The sequence below is a fragment of the Pteronotus mesoamericanus genome, unplaced genomic scaffold (genome assembly GCF_021234165.1).
Source record: "Pteronotus mesoamericanus isolate MK-2021 breed Mesoamerican mustached bat unplaced genomic scaffold, CSHL_Meso_final contig_24, whole genome shotgun sequence".
Lineage (NCBI taxonomy): Eukaryota > Metazoa > Chordata > Mammalia > Chiroptera > Mormoopidae > Pteronotus > Pteronotus mesoamericanus.
This window is the reverse complement of record NW_026555100.1, coordinates 5545912-5564247: the sequence shown is the minus strand read 5'-3', so window position 1 is coordinate 5564247 and position 18336 is coordinate 5545912. Positions and strand designations below refer to the sequence as shown.

At 36.4% G+C, this 18336-nt stretch overlaps 1 protein-coding gene and 1 pseudogene across 8 annotated transcripts in view; both read right to left on the bottom strand.

The window, feature by feature from the left end:
- USP54 (ubiquitin specific peptidase 54) overlaps positions 1–18336 on the bottom strand; it is a 141932-nt gene that overhangs the window by 113003 nt on the left and 10593 nt on the right. The window contains exon 1 of one of the 8 annotated variants that reach the window (XM_054572584.1): positions 10338–10356. The exons of the other annotated variants lie outside the window; for them this stretch is intronic. The gene's annotated coding sequence lies outside the window, so the exon portion shown is untranslated. Of the gene's footprint in view, positions 1–10337; positions 10357–18336 lie in introns of those variants that run through there. 8 annotated transcript variants of the gene reach the window in all.
- Positions 1–18336, bottom strand: part of LOC129069723 (macrophage-capping protein-like) — a 47999-nt pseudogene that overhangs the window by 19724 nt on the left and 9939 nt on the right.

Genomic DNA, 18336 nt, shown 5'->3' with positions numbered 1-18336 from the left:
CTAGAGAAAGTAGTTTAAAAAAGAATTTACGAAGTTATTCATCACAAAGCACAGCACATACCAATACAACGGAACAGTAATTAACCATGAAAAAAATTTCTAGATGAATATTTATTGACATGAAGAAATAATCACTGTATTTTTTATTTAGCTTCCCCTGAGATCCAGACTTGTATATTCAACTTACTACTGAACATTCCCACTTCCCACTTGGTTGTCTATTAGGTATCTCAAATCTAACATGTCCAAAAGAAAAAAAAAATCTTGATTCTCAGCATACATACCCCAATCAGCCTCTCCATACTCTTCTCTATCTTAGTAAATAGTACTACCGTTCACTCATTTGTTCAGGCTCAAATTGAAGACATTATTGACTCCACTCATTCTCTAACACTTCACTAATCCATCAGCAAATCTTACTGGTGCTACTCTCAAATCATGTCCCTTCTCACCACCTCCACGGCTACCATCCTACCAAAGTGACCTAGGATATTGCCTACAAGACTACAATAGTTTTCTATCTGGTCTCCTTGCTTTGCTGCAATCACTTTCTCACACAACAACCAGGCTATTATTTTCAAAACAAATCAATGTCATTATTCCACAGAAAACACTCCAATGTCTTCCCATTACATTCTGAATAAAATCTAGATTCCAAATCTTAAATCTCAGGACCTAGCCTCTACTTCTCTCAAAAGTTTCATCTGTTTTAAAAAATATATTTTATTGATTATGCTACTACAGTTGTCCCAATTTTTCCCCTTTTGCTCCCCTTTAGCCGGTACCCCATTCCCTCCAGGAATCACCCCCTCAGTTCATGGCCATGGGTCGTGCATATAGGTTCTTTGGCTTCTACATCTCCTATACTATTTTTAACATCCCCCTGTCTATTTTCTATGTACCAATTATACTAAATCCCTGCACCTATTCCCCCATTCTCCCCCTTACCCCTCCAATCTGATAACCCTCCATGTGATCTCCATATCTATGATTCTGTTCCTGTTATGGTTATTGGCTTTGTTTGTTTGTTTGGTTCAGTTGTTGATAGTTGTGAATGCGTTGCCACTTTAATGTTCATAGTATTCACCTTCTTTTCCTTAAATAAGTTCCTTTAACATTTCATGTAATAATGGCTTGGTGATGATGAACTCCTTTAGCTTCACCTTGCCTGGGAAGCACTTTATCTGCCCTTCCATCCTAAAAGAAAGTTTTGCTGAATAGAATAATCTTGGATGTAGTTCCTTCCTTTTCATGACTTTGAATACTTCTTTCCAGCCCCTTCTTGCCTGTAAGTTTTCTTTTGAGAAATCAGCTAATAGTCTTTTGGGAACTCCTTTGTAAGTAACTCTCTTCTTTTCTCTTGCTGCTTTTAAGAGTCTACCTTTATCTTTAAACTTTAGTTTGTTAATTATGATGTGTCTTGGTGTGGTCCTCTTTGGATTCAACTTGTTTGGGACTCTCTGGCTTCCTGGACTTGCATGTCTATTTCCTTCACCAAATTAGGGAAGTTTTCTTTCATTATTTTTTCATATAAGTTTTCATTTTCTTGCTCTTCTCCTTCTAGCATCCATATGATTCGGATGTTGGTACGTTTGGAGTTGTGCACCCTATACTATCCTCATTGTTTTGAATTCTTTTTTCTTCTTGCTGTTCTAGTTGAATGCTTATTTATTCCTTATGTTCCAAATGATTGATTTGAATCCTGGCTTCAACCCCTCCACTGTTGGTTCCCTGTAGATTTTTCTTTATTTTACTTAGTGTAACATTAATTTCTTCCTGGGTCTTTTTCATTTTGTTGCCATACTCAATGAGTTCTTTGAGCATCCTGATTGCCAGTGTTTTGAACTCTGCATCTGATAAGTTGGTTAACTCCATTTTGTTTAGTTCTTTTTCTGGGGTTTTGTTCTGTTCTTTCATTTGTGCCATATTATTTTCTCTCCTCACTTTGTCAGCCTCTCTGTATTTGTTTCTGTGTATTAGGTAGAGCTACTTTGACTCCCTGTCTCAGTAGCGTGGCCTATTGTAAAAAAGGCTCCCATCTGGATGAATGTGGCTTCTTTCAATCCTTGGTTGTCAGACTTCCATACAGCTCAATTTCCTGACAGTTCTGGGTATTATTTGTTTTGAGGTTTAGTTGTAATTCTTTCTGTGGTTGTGGCAAGAAGGTAAAGCATATTTACCTAAGCCTCCATCTTGACTAGAAGTCCTCAAAATTTTCATCTTTACTTCTCTCTGCCCATCAGTTTTTAAAAATTTCAGGTATATTCCTACCTTTATGATTTTTCACTCGTTAATCTCTCTCCATTGAACGCCCATTCTCCAGCTCTTTGCATAGCCTGTTCCTTTACTGAACTCATATAAAATTACCACCTGCCACTCTGTGTATCTCCTTACTCTGCTTCATTTGTTTCTTGTATTTATCAATCCCAGACATTACTTATTGTCTACCATCCCCATTAGAATATAAGCTCCCTACTGCAGAGACTTCAACTATCTCGCTTGCTGTTATATCTCCAGAGTCCAGTACACTATGTAAATACATAGTGGGCGTGCCATAAACACTTGTTGAATGACTAAGTAATTTGCATGTTAGGTGAAAAGAGCAGGCTATAGAGTATTTTCAAAATTATTTTATTTTTATAAAATTAAACAAAATGAAAAATAAAAGCCAATACACACATAACCTACAGAGAAAATCCTCATTATTTCTGTATTCCATACTAAGTAAAATTTGTTATCCCAAAATCAATATTTGCAGCACATTTGTAGTCATTAAGGAAAATGCAGGAGAATTCACAGAATGGCAGACTTTCGGCCAAGATGGAGGCATAGGTAGATATATTTTGCATCCTCGCACAACCAAAAGGAGGATAACAACAAATTTAAAAACAAAAAACAACCAGAGCTGCCATAAAATTGACCCATATGGAAGTCCAACAACCAAGGAGCTAAAGAAGAAATATCCATCCAGACTGGCATGAGGGGTGGAGATAGGCAGCCAGGGTGGAGAGGACATGCAGCAAGGCAGCGGCTGGAGGACCAGGCAGGTGAGCTGGTGGCTGATGGTCCCTCATTTGCATGCAGATAAACTGTAAGGAACAACTGGGGAGTGAGACAGACCACGCAACCCAGAGTTCCAGCATGGGGAAAAGAAAGCCTCAAAGCCTCTGGCTGTAAAAACCTGTGGGGTTTGCAGTGCTGAGACAAATGCCTAGCCCCACAGGAGAGTTTGGTGGAGAGACTCACAGTGTCCTAGAACATACACAAATCCACCCACCTGGGAATCAGCACCAGAAGGGCCTGGTTGGCTTCTGGGTAGCAGGGGAAGTGACTGAAAGCTGGCTGAGAGCTGAGCAATGGCATTTTTCCCTCTCTGACCCCTCCCCCACACACAGCATCACAATGCAGAGACGTGAGTTGCCCCACCCTGGTGAATACCTAATGCTCCACCCCTTACAACATAACAGGTGCACCGAGACAAAGAAATATGGCCCAAATGAAAGAACAGGTCAAAACTCCTAAAAAAACCTAAGTGATGAAGAGACAGCCAACCTATCAGATGCAGAGTTCAAAACACTGATAATCAGGAACCTCACAGAAATGGTTGAGTATGGTAGCAAAATGGAGGAAAACGTGAAGGCTATGCAAAGTGAAATAAAGAAAAATATACAGGGAACCAATGTCAAGGGAAGGAAACTGGGGCTCAAATCAACAATTTGGAGCAGAAGGAAGTAAATGTTCGACCAGAACAGAATGAAGAAACAAGAATTCAAAAAAATGAGGAGAAGCTTAGGAACTCTGGGACAACTTTAAACATTCCAACATGTGAATCATAGGGGTGCCCGAAGGAGAAGAGAAGAGCAAGAAATTGAAAACTTATTTGAAAAAAATAATGAAGGAGAACTTCCCCAATCTGGCCAAGGAAATAGACTTCCAGGAGATCCAGGAAGCTCAGAGAGTCCCAAAGAAGTTAGACCTAGGAAGCACACACTAAGGCACATCATAATTACATTACCCAAGAGTAAAGATAAGGAGAGAAATCTTAAAAGCAGCAAGATGAAAGGAGACAGATACCTACAAAGAGTTCCGATAAGACTATCAGCTGATTTCTCAAAAGAAACCTTACAGGCAAGAAGGGGCTGGAAAAAAGTATTCAAAATCATGAAAGTCAAGGACATTCCTCCAAGATTACTCTGTCCAGCAAAGCTATCATTTAGAATGGAAGGGGAAACAAAGTGCTTCCCAGATGAGGTTAAAGGAGTTCATCATCACCAAGCCCATATTATATGAAATGCTAAAGGACCTATCTAAGAAAAAGAAGATCAAAAACTATGAAGAGTAAAATGACAACAAACTCACAACTATCAACAACTGAACCTAAAAAAACCCAAAAAACAAAAAAACAGCTAAGCAAACAATTACAATAGGAACAGAATCGTAGAAATGGAGATCAGAGGGGAGGAAGAGGGGAAGAATGGGGGAAAAGATACAGGGAATAAGAAGCATAAATAGTAGGTACAAAACAGGCAGGGGGAGGTTAAGAATAGTATAGGAAATGGAGAAGCCAAAGAACTTTTATGTACGACCCATGGACATGAAGTATGGGGGCTGGGGGATGCTGGTGGGAGGGGAAGTGCAGGGCAGAGGGGAAAAAGGAGAGAAAAAAAATGGGACAACTGTTAATAGCATAAGTGATAAAATATATATTAAAAAATAAAAAAAGTTTATTATGAAAAAAAGGGAAACTGAGAAAACAATCTCATTTACAATTACATCAAAATATGTATACATAGGAGTAAATTTAACCAAAGATGGATAAGACCTGTACTCAGAAAATTGTAAGACACTGAAAAAAGAATTGAAGAAGATACAAATAAGTGGAAGCATATACCATGTCTGTGGACAGAAAGAATTAATATCATTGAAATGTCCATACTGCTCAAAGAAATCTATAGGTTCAATGCAATTCCTACCAAGATATCAATGGAGTATTTCACAAAACTAGAATAAATATTCCCAAAATATATGGAACCACAAAAGACCCCAAATAGCCACAGCATTTCTTGAGAAAAAAGAGCAAAGTTGGAGGTTCACACTTCCTGATATCAAACTATACTACAATGCCATAGTAATCAAGACAGCATGGTACTGGCATAAAAACAGACTTATAGATCAATGGAACAGAATAGAGAGCCCAGGAATAAACCCACATCTGTATGGTCAATTAATATTTGACAAAGGAGGCAAGAAGATACAATGGGGTTAAAACTGTTTATTCAGTAAATGGTGTTGGGCCCTGGCTGGTGTGGCTCAGTGGATTGAGCACTGGCCTGTAAACCCAACGGTCACCGGTTCAATTCTCAATCATGGCACTTACCTGGGTTGCAGGCTGGGTCCCCAGTTGCAGGTGTTCAGGAGGCAGTTGATCAATGTAGCTCTAGCACATTGAGGTTTCTCTCCCTCTTTCTCCCTCCCTTCCACTTTCTAAAAATAAATAAAATCTTCTTAAAAATAGTAAATATGTAGTGTTGGAAAAATTGGGCTGATGTGTGTAAAAGAATGAAATTAAACTAGACCACCTTCTTTTTTTAAAGACAGTATTAATTTATTTTCAGAGGGAGTGAAAGGGAGGGAGAAAGGGAGAAAGATCAATCACTTGCCTCTTGCATTCCCCCAGTGGCCCACAACCCAAGCATGTGCCCTGACAGGGAACAGAACTGGTAACCTTTCAGTTCTCAGGCCAGCATGAAATCCACTGAGCCACACCAGCCAGGGCTAGACCACCTTCTTATATCATACATAAGAATAAACTCAAAATGGATTAAAGACTTAAATGTTAGACTCGAAATCATAAAAGTCTAAATCATAGGCAGTAAAATCTTGGACATTTCTCATAGCAATATTTTTTCTGATATACTCCTCAGGTAAGGGAAACAAAGATAAAAAAATAAACAAATGGAACTACATCAAACTAAAAACGTTTTGCACAGCAAAGGAAACCATCAACAAAATTAAAACAAACCCATTGAATGGGAGATGTTCAACAATGACACATCTGATAAGAAATTAATATCCAAAATTTATAAAGGACTTACAAAACTCAACACCAAAAACACAAACAGTCCAATTTAAAAAATGAGCAAAGGACCTAAATAAACACTTCTCCAAAGAGGACAGCCCAACAGATACATGAAAAGATGTCCAACATCACTAATAATCAGAGAAATACAAATTAAAACCACAAGGAGATATCATCACCTCACACCTATCAAAATGGCTATCATCAATAAATCAACAAGTGTTGGTGAAGATATGGAGAAAAGGGAGCCCTCATGTATTGTTGGTAGGAATGCAGATTGGTTTAACCACTGTGAAAACAGTATGAAGTTACCTAAAAAAATTAAAAATGGAACTGCTTTATGACCCAGTAATTCCACTTCTGGGGATTTATCCAAAGAAACCTGAGACAGCAGTTCGAAAGAATATATGCACCTCTATATTCGCTGCAACATTATTTACCATAGCCAAGATCTGGAAGCAGCCCAAGTGTTCATCAGTAGATGAGTGGAAACAAAAGCTGTGACACATTTATACAATGAAATACTACTCAGCAATAATAAAAAATAAGGAAATCTTACTTTTGCAACAGGTACTGATGGACCTAGAGAGTATTATACTAAATGAAATAAGCCAGAGAGAGACAAGCACCATATGATTTTACTTACATGTAGAATCTAATGAACAAAATTAATTAATATACAAAATAGAAACAGGCTCATAGATAACAGAGAACAGACTCAGAGCTGTCGGAGGGGAAGGGGATTTGGGGGGCTGGGTGAAAAAGGCAAAGGGATTAAGAAAAAAACTTCATAGACTCAGACAACAGTATGTGATTACTAGAGGGAAAAGGTGGATGGAGGTAAAAAAGGGTAAAGGTGGGATAAATGTTGATGGAAGGAAACTTGACTTGGGGTGGTGAACAGCCAATACAACATACAGATGATGTATTATAGAATTGTACACCTGAAACCATTATAATTTTATTTAAGAAAAGAATTATAACAATTGTATATTATTGTGTAGCCCAGGTTCAATATTTATATAATATAAATAATAAATAATGATTTACACCCCCCATTACAGAATTATTGAGACTATAAGGTAGAAGACCTATGTGCATTAAAGAGCTAAAACCATATTCTAAGGCACTTTTTTATATGTTTAATATTTTATATTAAGTGATAAATAATGCTATTAGAAATAGTTCAGGCAGGTGAATATTATTGTCTCAGAGGGAGGGATAACTGCTATTTTTCCTTCTAAGCATATAATACTATTTTGGCCCTGACCAGTGTAGCTCAGTGGTTCGGCATCATCCTGCAAAGCAAAGGGTCGCCACTGATTCCTAGCCAGGGCACGTGCCTGGTTTGCACGTTCGTCCCTGTCAGGGTCATACAAGAGGCAAATGATCGATGTTTCCCGCCTTCTTTTTCTCCTTCCCTTCCCCTCTCTCTAAAAATAAATAAATAAAATATTTATAACACTATTTGAATTTTTAAAACTATGCACATTACTTTGATAAAAATGAGGCTTTCTAATAGGGAAGGAGAGTAAAGGGGCTTTGGCTTTATCTATAGTGTTTTGTATCTGAGAAAGAGGAAAAATATAGTTGTTAAAATAGTCAATTCTGGTAAGACTATGACTATTTTTTATATTTTTTTTTTTTGTTGTTTTAAAATTTCTCAACAATTCCTTCCCAAATCCCAACAGTTTCCCATACAAATGGTTTTCAGACCATTTCTGGTTCTGTCTGCCTCCCTTGGAATGTTCTCAACTTTGTCAGTGTCAATTTAAATAACCAATATGCAAAATGTGTTTCCAATCTGGTACAAACATATAGTGGAACCAATAGTTTTGTGACCTGGATAAGCTCCTGGTAATATAGCTGAAGGTATTTTTAGCAGCCACATTGCACAAGCAGTTCCTGCTACATTTGTGATTAACCAAAATTCCCAAATATTTTTCATACAAAATCATATCCAACCAGCTCTTCCTCATACTGTTTTTGAGCATTTGAGGTTTTGAATTTAAACATAGGCTTATCCTTGTTAAATTTGAGCCCATGATTTCATCCTATTGATATAATTTTAAGTGTTTACTCATCATCTGTCATATTAACTACTCCAGCAGCTTTGTAAATTACATATCTGATTAACATGTTTTTTAAAAAATTTCTACTCTATCCAAAGTCCAAACATAATCCACCAGAAACTTTCCTGGTGAAATCAAGACTGTAAGTGGGTACAGTTATTCAATCTTTTATACATTCTTTTAATCAAACCATATTTTATTACATATCAGCCACAAATGTATCATGAAACAATATGAAATTGCTGGATTATATCTACAACTAGAACAATACCCTGATATACTAACCTCATAATTCTAAATAGAAATAGAAGTACAGGATTCAAGAATAGAAACAGAAGGAAAGTGTTACAATAAATCAACCCATGCTAACTCTTTTTGTTTAATACTCCATTATCACCTGTTTGATCATTTGTAATTGAATTTTCCCAGTAATGAACATCAATTTTTACAGGCTTATAGTTTTCCAACCACGTTCCTCATTTGGTATATCAGAACATTTGTCTCTCTCTGGTTTTTATGATTTCTCAAAGATTAACAAATGTGGCTCTGAGATCATTAGCTAGTTAATTCAGCACTCTGAAATTCAATTGAGCCTTAAGACTTAAATTCATTTTTAAATATTCAGTCTTGCTATTCAGTCTATAGTCTGGGCTATAAATTCTAGTTTACAATTTGCTATATACTTTCTAATTTGAAAATTATTGTTTTTCCTGCTAATAATAATCTACATAGCATTTAAAAAAAAACAAAAATACTCACCCAAGGATTTTTTATTGATTTTAGAGAAAGAGGAAGTAGGGGAGAGAGAGAAAGCAAGTGAGAGCAAGAGGAATATTGATGTGAGAGAGAAACATTGATCGGTTGCCTCCTGCACCTACCTCCACTGGGGATCAAACATGCACCTAGGCATGTGCCCTGACTGGTGATCAAACCTGCAACCTTTTGGTGAATGGAACAATGCTCCAACCAACTGAGCCACCCAGTCAGGGCCACAGTACTTATGTTTTGAAAGAACTTTATAACTTCTTTTTAAAATCCTATAAATAGGTTAGAGAAAAATTAATATACCAGCCCTGGCCAGTGTGGCTCAGTTGGAGCATCATCCCATAAACCAAAAGGTCACAGGTTTGATTTCCAGTCAGGGTACATGCCTAGGTGGCAGGTTCCATCCCTGATCAGGGCAAGGCTACTAATCGATGTTTCTTTCTCACATTGATGTTTCTCCCCGACTCTCTCTCCCTCCCTTCCCCTCTCTCTAAAAATCAGTAAGTATGTCCTTGGGTGAGGACATGATAAAAAAAAATTTAATATACCATTATCTCATTTTATATATAAGGAAACTGAAACACAGAGATTAAAATGATTTGCCCAAGGTCAGAGAGCTACAATGAACCAAAGTCTCCTATTGCAGTCTAGGGCTCTTTTCATAAAGCCATATGGATCTCTAATATAAAACTACTGAAGATTGAACATAAGATTTCTTGTTTAAAAACTGATTTTTCGATTAGTGGTTGACAGGGGTTAAGGAGGGGGTGAAGCACAAAACAAATGGATGTGCCTATAAAAGAGCAATAAGACAGATCCTGTAGAGACAATACTCTACACCTTTACTGTGTCGATGTCAATACCCTGGTTGTCATACGGAACTAGTCTTGCAAGATGTTACAGAGTTAGAGATCTCTCCAACTCTGTGTGAACGTAGAATTATCTCAAAATAAAATTTTAATAAAAATAATAAGCAATTGGTGTTTCTTTTTAAAACTTATTTTAAAGAGGCTTACTGAAAATGAATAGTTTAGGCAAATTAAAACAAAACAAAATAGAATCATGCATAGGGCTCTGAAAGGCAGCCCCACAGACTTCAAAAGTAGGATAAATCCCATCAACCAAAGGCTCAAAAATAAAAAATCCTTAAAGATCCTTGGAAATAGAAAAGTAGCCCCCTAGATTCTTATTTTTCCAAAGCAGCAAAACCAAACAAGACACTGTAGGAAACAAATTACTAAGTCAGCTCAAAAGAATCACTAGAATAAAGTTAGAACCACCAAAGCTTTCCTCAACCCTTCACTGCGGTTCTCTATTGAAATACTGAATGTGCATGTGTGTTACCTTCAACCTGATATTTACAGCCATACATTTCAAGAGTCCCAAAATAGCTTTTTTTTCTTTTGCTACTCACAAAGTACCTGAAGCTTCAACAATTTCCTGTTTCTCCATATGTGGGATTTGCAAATAGGAAAACACTCACTCAGCGTCTACAGCAGGTCTGGTTAGAAGAATGAGCTCATCCCTTCAGACGCGCACCTGATCCTCAGGAAAGTGCTTCTCGTCCAGCAGGTTTTTGTATGTTTAAAGTGACACACACAACCTGTGCAACCACTTGTCCAGAACCAGAACAAGTCCTTCCCTGTACACACCTTGTGCCATATAATCATTTCCTGCTCTAGCCACTTCACAGAGCCACCAAGTTCAGGTGTTAGTGGCTGCAGCAGCAGCTGCTGCTTCTACTATAAACCTCACTAGAGAAGGATTTCATTTTCAGCTAAAATGGAGCTCAGGTCCCTTACAACTATCCTGTGAATATAGTACTGTTTGTTTCGACAGCTCCTTGCCCAGAGTCAGACCTTACCAGAATCACTCCCTTTTTCAGAATTTACAACTCATTTTCCCGAACCAGGAACAGAAAGCTTCTACATTTCTCTTATTCTGTTTGTCCTGTCTACAAGTCTCAAACAGCCAGCTAAATGTACCCTATGTAGTTAAAGCTAAATGCTGCAAACTCAAGCATGCCTCTTGGTTCCACTGTTTCTATGAAGACATTTACTCTGCCACAGTGATCTATTTATTGGTAAAGCATATAATAATCCTAATCCAAAAGAAATATAGACTTCATTTCAAATGATATAATATAGGAACTAAATATCTTCAATCAAAAGTATCTGTATAGCAAACAGCCATACAACAAATATTTTTGTGCTCTCATTATGTACAGCTATCTCTGATAGAGCGCTGAATTAGACTTTGAACTAAACTAAATAAAATAAAATCTGAGAAAGAACCCTTCCTACCTTAGCCTTCCACAGGACATTTCTACAGTGCTTTTACTTCTTCCATGATAAACTTCTAATACACTAACAGGGTGGTTAAGTAGTATAAACTAATCAAGAGAAACATCGTATTCATTAATGATTACCTTCGAGGGATGGCAAGGAACTTGCAATCAAGAATGGGAAGCCTAGGGGCTTTCAACTAATTTAGTAGTGCTTACTTCCCTGGATAGTGACTATAAGAAAGTTTACTGTATTATTCTTTTTAAATGTCTTAAATAATAATAATATTTTAAAAATACAAAAGGGAACTTCTGTGAATCGAAGACAATCAACAGAATGAAAAGGGAACAAAATGGGGAAAAAAATATTTGTCAATCATTTATCTGATAAGGAATTAATACCCAGAATATATAAAAAACTATAACTTAACATCAACTAATTTAAAAGTCCGAAAAGAACTTGGACTTTTCTCCAAAGAAGATATACAAATAGCCAATAAGCACATGAAAAGATGTTCAACATCACAAGACATTAGGGAAAAGCAAATCAAAACCACAAGGAGATACTGTTTCATATCCATTAGGATGGCTATTATCAAAAAAATAGAAAATAACAATTGTTGATAAGGATGTGGAGAAACTGGAACACTTGTGCACTGCTGGTGGGTATGTAAAACGGTGTTGCCATCATGGAAAATGTTATGGCAATTCCTCAAAAAATTTAAAATATTATCCAGGAATTCCACTTCTGGATATATATCCAAAGGAATTGAAAGTAGGGCCTCAAAGAGATCACTGGGCACCCATGTTCATAGCAGTATTTTCACAATAGCCAAAAGATGAAAGCAAGCCATGTGAATAGATAAGCAAAACGTGAGATACAAATACACACAGAGTGAAATATTATTCAGCCTTAAGAAGAAAATTCTGATACATGCTACAACATAGGTGAACCCAGAGGACATTATGCTAAGTGAAATAAGTCATACACAAAAGGCCAAACATGCTATGATTCCATTTATGTCGAGTACCTAGAACAGTCAAATTCAGAGATAGATAGTAGAATGATCGTTGCCAGCAACTGGGGGACGGAGGAAAGGGGTGTTGTTTAATGGGTATAGAATTTCAGTTTTGAGAGATGAAAAGAGTTCTGGAGATTGCTGCACAACAATGTGAGCATATTTAATACTACTGAGCTGTATATTTAAAACTGGTTAAGGTGGTAAATTTTGTTTTGAGTATTTTACCACAATTTAAAAAGTACAGAAAACTAATTAAAACAGGTCTTACTCTGATGAATATAAGATATTAAGTAAGAAAAACTTTAAATTCAAATTCAAACAGTTCGCAGCTTTTTTCTTTGAAAAAGTGATTCAAACATTATTGGTGATAATTATTGAAAAACATTCATGTGCCATAAGCAATAGACACATTCATTACTCTGATCAGTTTCATATAAATAACGAACCGAACATATTGGGGGCAACTAATGTACTTCTAGGCCAGTAGAAAGTAAATATCATCACTAAGTTCTGCTGGAAATTTAAAAAAAAAAAAAAAAAAAAACAGACTTAGCGTAAATAACGCTCACGAAATATTAAGGATGGTAGCTTGGAAATAAAATATTGTTTGTTATCTTCTTTACAAAGTTCTGAACCTGCATTAAATTGTATTAACCCCATTCCTGACGCTTATTCCGAACAGTGGAGATGAGAAAACTATAATTAAAAAACTAAGAGTCCTTTAAAGGAAGAAATGTGCTTCATTGGGTTGTTGTATGGATTAAATGGGCTATTTCAGGCAAAGCATTGAACACAGTGGTTGGCACATGGAATTGCTCAACAAAACATTCAAACTTTCTCCATACAATTTTCTCAAGTCCCCATATTTCCCCTTAAACCAACATAATCAAAATTAGTTTGACTATTTTTAAGATAAACATGAACAGTATTTGAAATAATTATATACAGTTCACAAAGCGATTTTAAATCACCATAATTTAATACTTAACACAGTTGAATGAAGGAAAAAAACTAAAATGTGAATGCCTACAACATGATAGCTACTGTGCTAAGAATTAACATCTATTATTTCACTTAATTTGATCAGGTAGTATATTATAATCCTAATTTCCCAGATAAGGGAACTGAGATTCCGAAATATTTAATAATTGGCTCAACTTTCCATAGCAGTATAAAACTGAAGGGCTGAGATTTCAGTTCTGTCTGGTTCCAAAGCTCATACTCTTATCACTAAAACTATCTTAAGCCCTGTGAAAGAAAATTTCTCATTCTTGTGTTCAATTATTCATTCACTGACTTTGTCATTTAATCAAACAATTCAATGCTGCCAGGCAAACTGTACTAAGTTAATGACATAAAAATGTATAAAACAGCCTCTGCCCTCATAGGCTACAGGGTGTATGTGTCTGAGGAGAGGGAGGGATGGATGAACACAAATCAACCACAATGCAATTGAATAAGAGCTCAATCATAGTAAAATAAGCAGGAAACATGGAAGGAGAATACTAGGTTAGGGGAATCTGAAAAATCATTGCAGAAGAATTACCATTTAAGCTAAAAAAATTGTAATGTGTAGTTTACAACTTGATAAAAAGCATCTACACAAAACCTACAGGTAATATTACACTTACTGGTGAAATACTAAATGCTGGCCCTGGCCAGGTAGCTCAGTTGGTTAGCGTTTGTCCCGATATGCCAAGGTTACAGGTTCAGTCCTGGTCAGGGCACATATAAGACTCAACCCTTCCTCTCTCTCTAAAATAAATCAATAAATTTTAAAAAATTTTAAATAAAGAAATACTAAATGGCCCCTCACCCAAGGGTAGGGTACAAAGCAAGGATTTCTGCTGTTATTACTCTTATTCAGCCACAGTATTAAAAGTTCTAGGCACTGTAATAAGCAAGAAAGAGAAATAAAAAAAACATACAGATTGGAAACAGAGGACTAAAACTATCTCTGTTTGCAAATGATATGACTGTCTGAATGGAAAATCCCAAGGAATCTACAAAACAAACTCCTAGGAATAATAACAAGTCCCAGGATATAAAATCAACTCCCAAAAATCAATTGCATTTCTATATATTTAACAATAAACAAACAGAAACCAAAATTTAAAACACATTACCATTTATAATCATTCCAAAGAAAATCAAATATTTAAGTATACAATTATCAAAACATGTTCAGGGTCTGTGGGCTGAGTGTTATGAAATGCTGAAAAAAATCAAAGATCTAAATATACAAAGAGGATTGGAAGATTCAGCATGATAAAAATGTCAATTCTCCCCATATTGATCTATAGGTTTAATGCCATTCCTATAGAAAGACCAGCAAGGCTTTTTGTAGACATAGACAAGCTTATTCTAAAATTTACATAGAAAGGTGAAAACCCTAGGACGGCTAACACAATCTTGACAAAGAAGAATAAATGGGAGTAATTACTTTACCCAATATTAAAGCTTACTACATAGTTATCAAAACAGTGTGATATTGGCAAAGAGATAGACACATCAATTAATGGAACAAAAAATATAGAATCCAAAATTAAACATAAATATTGTTAAATGATTTTTGACAAAAATGCAAAAGCAATTTAATGGAGAAAGGAAAAGCTTTTCAATACATAGTGCTGGAGCATTTGGACATACATAGATAAAGTACTGAACTCAATTTATTTTCCTTCAAATTTCCTGAAGTTAATTTAAACTTCACACTTCAAACAAAAATAAAATCAAAATGATAACCAATTTTATACATAAGATATAAAACTTTTAGAAAATCTTTATGGTCTAGAGTTAAGCAGAGAGTTCTTAGGCTTGATAACAAAACCATGATTCATAAAAGAAAACTGATAAATTTGATCTCATCAAAATTAAAAACTTTTATTCTATAAAGCCCAGGTGAAAGTATGAAAAGATAAACTACAGACTGGGAAAAAATAAATATCAAAAATACCCAAACCACATCTTTTAAAAAAAATATTTTATTTATTTTTAGACAGAAGGGAAGGGAAGGATAAAGAGAGAGAGAGAAACATCAATGTGTGGTTACCTCTTGCATGCCCCTTACTAGGGACCTGGCCCAAAACGCAAGCATGTGCCCTGACTGAGAATCGAACCTGTGACCCTTTGGTTCGCAGAACCAGCCCTCAATTGACTGAGCTACACCAGCCAGGTCAAACCACATCTTCAACAAAAGGACTAGTACATAGAATATATATAGATCTCTCAAAATTCAACAGTCCAACAATCAAAACAATCCAATTCGAAAATGCATACATGTCATGAAGAGACCTTTTACCAAATGGGATTTACAAATAGCAAATAAGCACATAAAAAGATGTTCAATGTCATTAACCAGTAGGGAAATCAAAATCACAGGGCACTGTCACTGCGCATCTATCAGAATGCCTAAAATAAAAAGTAGTGACAACACCAAATGAGGATGAAGGATACAAAGAAACTGGATCACTGATATATTGCTGATGGGAATGTAAAATTTACTGTCATTCTGGAAAACAGTTTGACAGTTTCTTAAAAAACTACACATACAACTCCCATAATTACACTCCTAGACATCTATCCCAGAGAAATGAAAATGAATATTCATATAAAGCTTGTACATAAATGTTCATAGTAGCTTTATTTGTAACAGCCAAAAACTGAAATCAGCCAATATGTCCTTCAATAGGTGAATGTTTAAACAAATGGTAGTATATCCATATCATAGAATAGTACTCAAAAATAAAAGAAACAAATTGCTGATGCATTCAACAATCTGAATAAATCTCCAGGAAATTATACTGAATGAAAAAAATGCAACACCAAAAGGTTACATACATACTATATGATTCTATTTACATAACACTTTTGAAGAGATAAAAGTTTAGAGAGGACAGATTAGTGGTTGCCAGGGATGGGGGTATCTATGGAGCAATATTAGAGATCATTGGGGTTTTAGAAATGTTCAGTATCTTGACTGTAGTAATGGATACATGAACATACTCATATTAAAAAAAGTCATATAGAATACACACACCATGAATATTAGTAAAACTGGGGAAATCTGAATAAGATCAGTGGTATGTATCAATGTCAATACCTGGTTGTAATATTATACAGTAGTTTTGCAAAATGTTGCCATTTTGGGAAACTGGGCAAATATACAATGGACTTCTCTATATTACTTCTTGCAACTGCATATGAATCTACAATTATCTCAATACAAATTTCAATTTAAAAAAATACATGGCCATAGCTGGTGTGGCTCAGTGGGTTGAGCGTCGTCCCGCAAACCAAAAGTTCTCCAGTTCAATTCCCATTCAGGACACATGCCTCGGCTGCAGATTCAGTCTCTGGTCAGGGGCTTGAGAGAGGCAACCCATCAGTGTTTCTCTTGCATATTAATGTTTCTCTCCCTCTCTTTCTCCCTCCCCTCCCCCTCTCTAAAAATAGTATTTTTCATTGCAATTCATGGACTAAAATTGTGGTGCTGGTAATGTTAATGAACAGAAAGAGTTCATCCGTCCAGCCCCAGCAGAGCCAAACACTAAACATCATGAATTGCAATTATAATTAAAAAAAAAAAATTTTTTTTTTTTAAATCTGGGCCCTGGCGTACAGAAGACAACCAATCAATGTTACTCTCTCATATTGATGTTTCTCTTTCTCTTTTTCTCTCTTTCTCTTGAATCAATACACATATTCTCAGGTAAGGATTAAAGAAATAAAAATAGTAACATTTTATTTATTTTTTAAAAATATATGATGAGGTCTGTCCAGGAAGTATCCATCCAAGTAACATGAAAAATAGAGACATTTATTGAAGAAGATACAAGAGACGAGACGCATTGTATATAGGACAATGACGCCTCAGTCCCCTTCAAAGTAGGTGCCCTGGGACCTCACATAGTTCTCCCAATCACCATCTGCTGCCCCATCATATTTTCATGAATCTCATCCATGGTCTAAAATCTCTTCCTCTCAAAGGTGATTTTAGTTTGGGGAAAAGCAAGAAGTTGCCTGGCACCAAATCTGGGCTGTAGAGGGGCTGAATCACCTGAATGATTTGATGTTTCACAAAAAATTCTGCACAAGACGTGCTACATGAGCGGATGCATTGTCATGATGAAGCTGCCAATCACAAGTTGCCCATAGCTGCAGCCTTCTGAATCTTCCAAATAGTATCTACAGAGGAATGTTCAAGCTTAACACAAAATTGGATGCAAATTCATTGCTCTACTCACTCAGTCATTTTGAATGCGACGGCCATACAGTACACAGGCTCACCTCAACTGCGTCTACCACCCCCACTGACTAGTACAGTGAAGTCGTCATGGTTCACACATGTACATTTCAGTCCACTCTCCTTGGCTGCCAGGTTACATCAATGTTATGCAAACCATTCTCGTTACATTAAAAATGGTTGGACTTTTTTCAGACAGACTATATATATATGGGCCCTGAGGCCCTGGCCAGGTAGTTCAGTTGGTTAGAACATAGTCCTGATACACCAAAGCTGTGGATTTGATCTTAGATGAAGGCACATACAAGAAGCCACCAATGCCATGCAGGCAGAACAGCACAATAGGGTCCTACTGCACCTGGAGTCAGGGCTTGCCCAGACCTGGGCCAGTCTCAGAAATATGAGGCCCTGCTGAACATCAAGGTAAGGGTGGAAGCTGAGATTGCCAGCTACTGCCGCCTACTGAAAGAAGGACAGAACTTCAGTCTTGGTGATGCCCTGGACAAGAACCACCACCCACAGGATTGTGGTTGGCAAAGTGGTATCTGAGATCAACGATGTCAAAGTTCTGAGGTGCTACAGTTAGTAGAAATGGGGTGTCCCTTGAGGGGCAGGAGGCCAATAAAAAGTTCAGAAATCACTGAATAAAATTTTTTTAAAAAAAGAAACAGCAGCAACCAATGAATACAGAACTAAGTGGAACAGTGGATCAACATTTCTCTCTCTCTTCCCCTTCCTCTCTCTCAAATCAATAAAAAAAAAAAAAAATGTGGATATAAGTAACTTGCCTAAAATCACACAGAGAATTAGCTGACATCCAAACCTAAGTCCTGACACTTAGCTCTATGCCTTCATCCAGCATAGTTATA